We start from the raw sequence: 7,962 nt of genomic DNA on the forward strand, positions 1-7,962 counted from the left end.
TTCCTTGGCTTTCAGGATACTTGACACTTGGTTTTCCTTCTACCTCACTTAGCCCTCCTTTTTTGGTCTTCATTACTTGTTCCTACTCTTCTCTCCAGCCTCCCTCTGAATGCTGAAATGCTCAGGGCTTAGTCCTTGAACGCTTTCCTTTCTCTGTCTCCCTTAATGATCTCATCTAATCTATTGACTTTAAATACCAACTACCTCTAAAAGTGTTATGTCCAACTATAAATACCAACTACCTCTAAAAATGTTATGTCCAACTATCTACTCCACATCTCCAATTAGAAACCCAATAACAATCTTAAATTCAACATGTCCAAAGTTGAACTTCTGCTCTTCCTTCATAATCTACTCTACTTTTAGCTTTCTCCATTTCAGTTGATGATAATTTCATATTTGCAATTTCTTAAGCCAAAATGTTGAAATTATCCTTGGCTCCCCTTTTTGTCTCCCACGTTCTACATACAACCCATAAAGAAACCTGCTAGCTTAACAAATCTTAAGAATACAGCTGAAATTCAATCACCTCTGACCACTTCTACTGCTACTACTTTGTTCTGAGCCTGCCCCTCTCCCCTGAGTCACTGCAATAGCCTCCTAATTGTTCATTCTCAGCAAAAAGGGCAAATCAATCATTTTAAAATGACATTTGTTTATGGGTCATTGTTATCTGAGTCTTACATTCTTGGGCTCCCCAGCCTTCATCTGAATACATGTTTTGAGAATGAAGGGACCATGTATTTTCCTTTAATCCCCCTGCTTCCGCTACCCAACATCCAGGAATAGCAGTGCCTGCTGCAGGCTTGGGGGCTGGTGGAGCAACTGTATATCATTGGGAAATAGGGATCAATTACATCTAAGATCCTACAGTAAAGAAGCAGAAGCAATTGTACAGTAATGCTCAACCTTTTATTGCACAACAACTTCTGAGGCTGGGTGAGGTGATATCTGAAAAATGTTATCACCAGCTGCAGCAGGAGCAGAAGGTATCGAAGACACCGCCAGGCTGGCAGTACTGAGTGAAAGTCTTTCCATTCACACAATTGTAGAAGGCATTCTTGTCAGTGGGGTCAGGGTACAGGCCACTGGCCCTGTCGGCACAGAATCCACTACCTCTGGGGCTGCCCCCAGAGCTCCTGCCAGAGCGGCCCCCAGAGCTACCACTGTGGCTGACACCGCGTGTGATGTTTGCCTCGGCAATGGGAGCAATGGGTTGGGCTGGAGCTTTGCAACCCGAGAAGAAAAAATAAAACAAATCCTGAACCTCCTTGCTTTTAGCCAGTGATACTTGATGTGTGAGAGCTAGTACCCTGGATTTTGTTCTTGGCTCCTCCTTCTATGTCTCCTCATATTTCAGTCTTCTGATCTGATATATTCTTCCTGCTCCACTCACCCCTTTGCTTACCAACTCCTTCCTCATCCTTCAAGTCACAGTGCATTTTTTTCCTCCTTACATCTTACTGATTGAAATTTTTCATTATCATGAACTCACAAGAAGGTTACTTATTCTTTTAGGGGGCACAGTATCACATAATATCTTCTGTATTGTAGTCTAGCTTTGCAGTTTTTGTAAATCCAATTTCTCTCACTAGATTGTAAATTTCCATAGAGTAGATATGGATATTTATGCATTTAGATCACCTGTGGTACCTACAGAGCACTGTATATGTAATAGATGTTCAATAAATTTCTTGTGAAATGAATGAAGGAAGGAAAAAATGGTGAAGAGCCCTGTTTGTTCTTCCCAACATTAATCAATTGTTACCAGATAGGAATGGACAATGTCAGACAATTACTTGTGCAACAGCTCCATGACTTCCAAGGAACCTTTGGAATTTCTCTTAAGTCTGAGGCTTAGTGTCCCTTCTCACTCCCTAACTCACTTGTACTCTGCAGGCCCAGAGCGTCCTTCAGGGTGGTGATCAGAGGGAATTTTCCTTGGTTGCAGAAAGTGCCTGTGAAATCATCCAGGTCAATGGCCCAGACCATGGCACCTCCAAAGTTGTTCTTCTTTAGCCAATCTGCCTGTGGTAATTAGAAAGGAAGTCAGTTATGTACAGACACCAAGGCTGAGCTGTGGCTCCAGGGCTATAATGGGAACATGCTCACAGGCAACAACAACCCATAGAACACAGTCTACCTTGATTTGGAAACTCTTGGTGTTATCGTATTCAAGCCACTCATTTCCTTTGTAGGCATAGGGAACATCCTCAGAAGCCTCCCATACTTCAGTAGCTCCATTCTTCAGGAAGGTACAGATCTAACAGAATATAAGGTACAGGTCAAGAGGTAGGCAGTGTCCTTGTGGTGGCAGAGGTAAAAGGACATGGGGAAGGGGAAGTAGAGGAGTGTTGCATAAAAACTCCTTGAAAATGAAGGTCTATGGCTTTACCAGCAAATTTCTTAGTTATTTGGGATTCTGTTTGTTTACTCCTTTTGAGTAATTTATTTTCAATTTGGGGAGAAACTCTTAAATCAAGGAATGCCCTGGCAGTCAGAAGTGTCTACAGATTGATATACTCTCACTAATGGTAGCCTGCTTTCCTACACTCTCTGTGTTTGGAATCTAGCCTCAAAGGAACCTAGTGAGGGCCCAATTAAAGTGGTGCAACAGGGGGGTTTATCTTGCCTCCCTTCTAGATAGCCACAAACATCCACTTTCAGCTCCAATCCAAGAACTGTTGAATATTGCTCATATTATTAGCTACATGGACCAAGAGAAAGCCACATTTCCTCTAACATTTCTGAGTGTATACCTCATAGTAGGCCCAGAACCCAGACTGCCTGGTATAGGGTCCAGCAGGGCCAGGACCAGTGGTAGGAGCATCAATTCCATGGTTGGTGGGGTTGCTCAGAAGGAAGGAGTGTCCATAGGCTGGGAATCCAACATGAGCTTCTCAGCTGGGGCCCCGTTGTCCTTCCAGTAGTTCATGACATAATCCTGCAATGGCAGTGGGTTAGCTAGAGTTCTCACCCACAGCTGATGGCCTAGTGATTAATTATTAGCTAAACTTTTTTTGGTTTGGTTGTGCCCACTGTACAAAGTACTTGCAACATATTTTAGAGCATCACTGACATATATCTGTTAAAGTGATAGGTCTCATTCTCAACTAAATTCTTTTAATAACATGCAGGCTTTACATATACCCTTTGGATAAAAAATATATGATAGAGGAGCAGAGATTTTAAAATGATATTCCTGGTATGATTCATTAGTTAATGGCCAAAATTCTATATGATATACATAGGCAAGGGATTAGAACAGTAGAAAATGGGTAAGGCAAAAGGGAAACAGCAAAAGGGGGAAGGTGGAAAAAGCCTTTTATAATTTATTGAAATAGGAGCAGTGGCATATCATTTTCTTTTATTAAAAAACAATGCACTTGTTATTAATCTTCTTTCATATTAGGTAAAATTATCAGTATGGTGTTAATAAATAGGCAAGTTTTTTAGTAAATGGGAATATTTAATTAATTATGGCAGCCTAATTTCCCATTTGAGAAAACCACTAAACTTATGATGCCTTTTGTGCCTGAATCTCTATGTGATTTTCATCATCATCTCTGGTCTGCTCTTGCATCTGTACAGGGACTCACCACATTGAGGTAGGCATTGCTGCTAATGTCAGTCGGGTATTTGTAGAGCGGGCTGTTCTCTCCAGTGTAGCCCTCCCAGGAGCCATGGAGGTCGTAGGTCATGACATGGATGTAGTCCGGGTACCTGAGTTGGGGTAGAGGATTTAAAATCATTCTGATGGTCATTTCCCATACCTGTGCAGGCACAAGGCACCACTTCCATAGCCTCCTAAACAAGGTCCCTGAATAGCAAGACAGACCAAAGACAAGTCTAGTCTGCCCGAGTGATACCTCCAGGGGTTTGAAGATAAGGCACATCACTCACTGTGACAGTTGGGGGATCTCATAGCCAGACTGGATATTGGAGATGCCAGCAGCTACTGCAGCAGTGACCATCAGCCTGGGCTTATTAATGTGCTTGGCCTCCTGCTCAAAAGCTTCACCCATTTCCTGTACAGGAGCAGGAGAAAGTCTGTGAATAGTAACTTTAAGTTTACTTTCATGAGGTTCATGACACTGAATTAAATTAACCTCTTCCATCCTTCCATTCATTCCTCAGCATCCTTACTGGAATAGGATTTTCAGGTCCTTCACCCCAAATAAAATTCTAGGAAACTAGGTTTAAGGTCCCAGTGATCTTTCATATGAGATGGGTGTATGCTTTCCAGTGAAAATGATCTGGAACTTAGCTCATCTGCACCAGGACACTGAAGAGATGCTTGTCCTGAGGAGGGCTCCCACGAGAGCCAGGGTACTCCCAGTCAAAGTCCAGCCCGTCAAACTCATACTGGCACAGGAATTTGATGACTAAGTTGATGAAAGTCTGGTGGTTCTCAGGAGTGGAAACCATGGCAGTGAAACTGAGGGAGACCCAAGGAAGGCAGGGTGAGACCTTGGTGGTCCCAACACCTTGGAGTAAAATCAACTTAGGAAGTCATCTCCAAAAAGAACTTACAGAGCAGTGCCAAAGTTCCAGCCACCAATAGCCAAGAGAGTTTTCAGTTGACTATTTCTGAGGGAAAAGAAACAAAGTATTTTACCAGAACAAATGAAAAGAAAGGGAAGCCATTTCAACATTTAGCTGCAATAGTGAGCAAGAAGCCAGGAAAGTGTCATGCAGCCTCTCATCCTGGTTTATCTTTGTTCTTATCTGTATTTCCTACTTATGAATGTTGGAGTAGGTGACTATGATTGGTATGTTTCAATGTCTCCACAGTTTTTTTTTTTTTAATATACTTTAAGTTCCAGGGTACATGTGCACAACGTGCAGTTTTGTTACATAGGTATACATGTGCCATGTTGGTTTGCTGCACCCCAATGTCTCCACAGTTCCAATTATTTCCCTAGGAGTGAATCTCCTGACCAAGGAGACTGAATGCTTTATCAATGCCAGCTTTGGATTGCTTCTAAGTGGAAGATTGTTCTCAACTGAGTCCACCAGTAGTTGGACTTATAAGCTTTCCTTGGCAGCTGAGCTGGGCTTTAGTTGGCAGCTAGCTTCTGTGAGCCAGCCATTCCCCTTAAAATTAGAGTCATTCTTGCACTTGAAATAATAAGAAAGCTGAATTTACCTGCTTGTTGGCCTGTTTGGAATTTCAGCCTGAAGTCTGCTGTGGAAGATCTTGTTTAAACTGTCCTTAAAGGTTAAAAGATTTGAAACTCAGGTTTTCCGTCATTTACTTGTTTTTCAGGCCATTGAAAGCTTGGTAGAGAGTCACGTCATCCCATTCAATGGTGGTGATCTCGTTGTTCTGCATCCCAGCAAAGGCGTAGATCAAGTGGGTACGAGGCAGGGGTCGATGTCGTCAGGCTTGAAGCATCCCAGGCCTGGCTGGTTCTGGGCCCAGTTGGTGAAGTAACATGTCAGCTGGTAGGCAGAGGCTGTTACCCAGAGAAAGAAGGTGAGAGACAAGCTCCCTAGTGAGTCACAGATTTCTTTAAAAACCACAGATTTCCAAATGATTTCCCTATTTGAAGTCTCAAAGGAAAGGGGAAAAGTCGATGTAAGAACTTTATGTTGCAGCAAACCTATAATTATATAATTTGCAGGCAATAATGAGCAGGCAATTCGGGGCTGAAGATATCTCTTAGAGATAGCTCTGTTCCTCCAAGAGAGAATTAAATAACCTTAGAAACCAGTGCCTTTAGCTGAAATAGAATTTTAAAGCTTAATGAACTATGATTTAGATGTATTCTAGCTCCCTTATGTGGCAGCTTAGGTACCAAGCATTGCTCTGAGAAATTTACTTATATTTACTCATGAATCCTCACCAAAACCCTTTGATAGAGGTATTATTATTTTCTCATTTTAACCCATTTGGAAACTGAGACACAGAAAGGATGATAGTATAAGCCTATTTAGCCCTTTTAGATATCTCCCTGAGTAATTCCACCCAGGGGGAAATGAGTCTTCCCCCAAGAGACAAGGGCCCTGGCTACTGGTTCAGATTCTGCCATGAACTCTCTGTATTACCTGGGTCAGGTCATATGTCTTATCTCTGCCCTGGTTAACTGGTCTGTGAGACGGAGTGGTAATGCCTTTCCTGTACACCTCTCAAAGAAGAGTTGTTTTAAAACTCAGTAAGATGACAGATTTTAAAATGTTTTAAGAGCAGAGGACACTGTGTAGCTGCCTCACCACATTAGTTTTTATTGTTAACACGTATTCTTTAAGACTGCCATCTAGTTGGTTTCTGCTTTGGGATTTTTAGGCCAATGGTATCAATCCTTTAAACTTGGTTAGGGAATTTCAAACTCTCTAGAGAGTAGTTAATATTCTTTGTCTGATGTGGAAGGACACAGGGCCGTACTGAGTTTCCAAATTATGAATAAGAAAAGAGGAACAATATAGTGGTTCATCCCAAGAAATATACCTACCTATTTCAGCTGTCAGCACAAGGAGCAGACCTTAAAGCAACAGAGAGAATAATGAACTGGAGGAATGTGAGTAGAGTAGCCTTTATACATTAGTCACCTCACTTAAGCAGTAGGAAGCTTTTTCTATTTTTCATTCTCTTAAGATCCTCTGTAGATGACCAACCTACTGAGGCTGGCAAAGCCTTTGGATTTGTCCTGGAAACTCACTCCCCTCTATTTCCATTCAAAAGACCATTAAAGTGCCATGAGCCTTTGAGGCTTGGTGAAGGGAGGGGGACAGCAGGGCAGTGAGAAACCTATCACCAGGCAATTTGGGGCTGTCCCCCTGTTCAGTACATCCCCATACTTTTGCCAAAAGCAAAAATCTCAGTTGATCTGGTTTAAATTTGAAGGTAAAAGAGTTTTAAAGGGGCAGAAAAACAAGATGGAGAGAGTCATTCAGAGGTACAGAGATGAGACGATCTCTTACCAGTGAGGAGGGTGAGCTTGGCCATGTTGCCTCAGTGGTAGTGTCCCTCATCCAACCTGCCATTTATACCCTCTTTGCCCTCTCTTGTGCCTTATCAGATTCTCCTTTATCAAGATTGCCTCTAAAGTAAGTGTTGATATTGGCAGTGCTCACAAAGCTCAAGCCCATTTAAGAACCCATTATCGACAGGGAAACAATACTATCTTGATTTCATTTCACAAGAAGAAAAGATTGGGCTCAAGCCCAGGAACCACACTAATAAGCTCCATTATGGAGTAGCTTATATAATTCAAAATGGCTTATGTATAGTGGGCTATATTCTCCATTTGGATAGTGAAGCAACTGATTGGCTATTTCAGGCACTCTTTGTCAGATGGAAGCATTGAGTAACTTTGCATTCATTTATTCTTTGCAGTCATTCATTCACTCATTGTAAGAACAAAGTTTCCTCCTTAAGCAAAGGCTATAGAGGGTCATTACCTACTCTGTCTTTTTGACCCCAAATTCATTACCTCTTTTCCTTCTGTTGATTTTTCTACTCCTATTTCTCCTACCCTTTCCCAGCCCTCTACCCCTGAAGTGGCCTTCACTTGGTTCTTCTCTTCTCAGGAGGCTCCTTTCCTTTGTGATACTTCCTCGGATTCAGCCTGCCCCAGGGCCCCCGGTGTAACATACCTGACCACAGACCCTGTGTGGCTGACAGTTTCCAGGTGGTTCTTTCCCCTAAGCCAGCACCTCTTCCTGTTGCCCACATTTCCGTGTGTGGTTCCAAAGTTCTCTTGATCACCCAGGCTCTCACCACTATAGTTTTTGTGATTCATACATTTCTTCTACTCTCCAAAACCCATTGGTCACTGAAATCTATAGTCCTCTTCTCTTTGGTCTTAGAGTTCCCCTTCTCCTTGGAATCATCAATTCCATTCCCCGCCGCCACTTCTGTCAGAGTTCAGCACTGTGATAGTGCACTGTAGCTCCCTTCTTTTTCTTCTAGATCTTTTCTGTATATGGCTCCAAATCCCTGGAGTTGGGGGGCAGAGT

General features: G+C 42.5%; 1 pseudogene; it reads right to left on the reverse strand.

Moving 5' to 3' along the window:
• Positions 1 to 964: 964 nt before the first annotated feature.
• Positions 965 to 6,949, reverse strand: LOC100977304 (acidic mammalian chitinase-like; annotated as a pseudogene).
• Positions 6,950 to 7,962: the final 1,013 nt, after the last annotated feature.

The sequence above is a fragment of the Pan paniscus genome, chromosome 1, assembly GCF_029289425.2.
Source record: "Pan paniscus chromosome 1, NHGRI_mPanPan1-v2.0_pri, whole genome shotgun sequence".
In the NCBI taxonomy this organism is placed as follows: domain Eukaryota; kingdom Metazoa; phylum Chordata; class Mammalia; order Primates; family Hominidae; genus Pan; species Pan paniscus.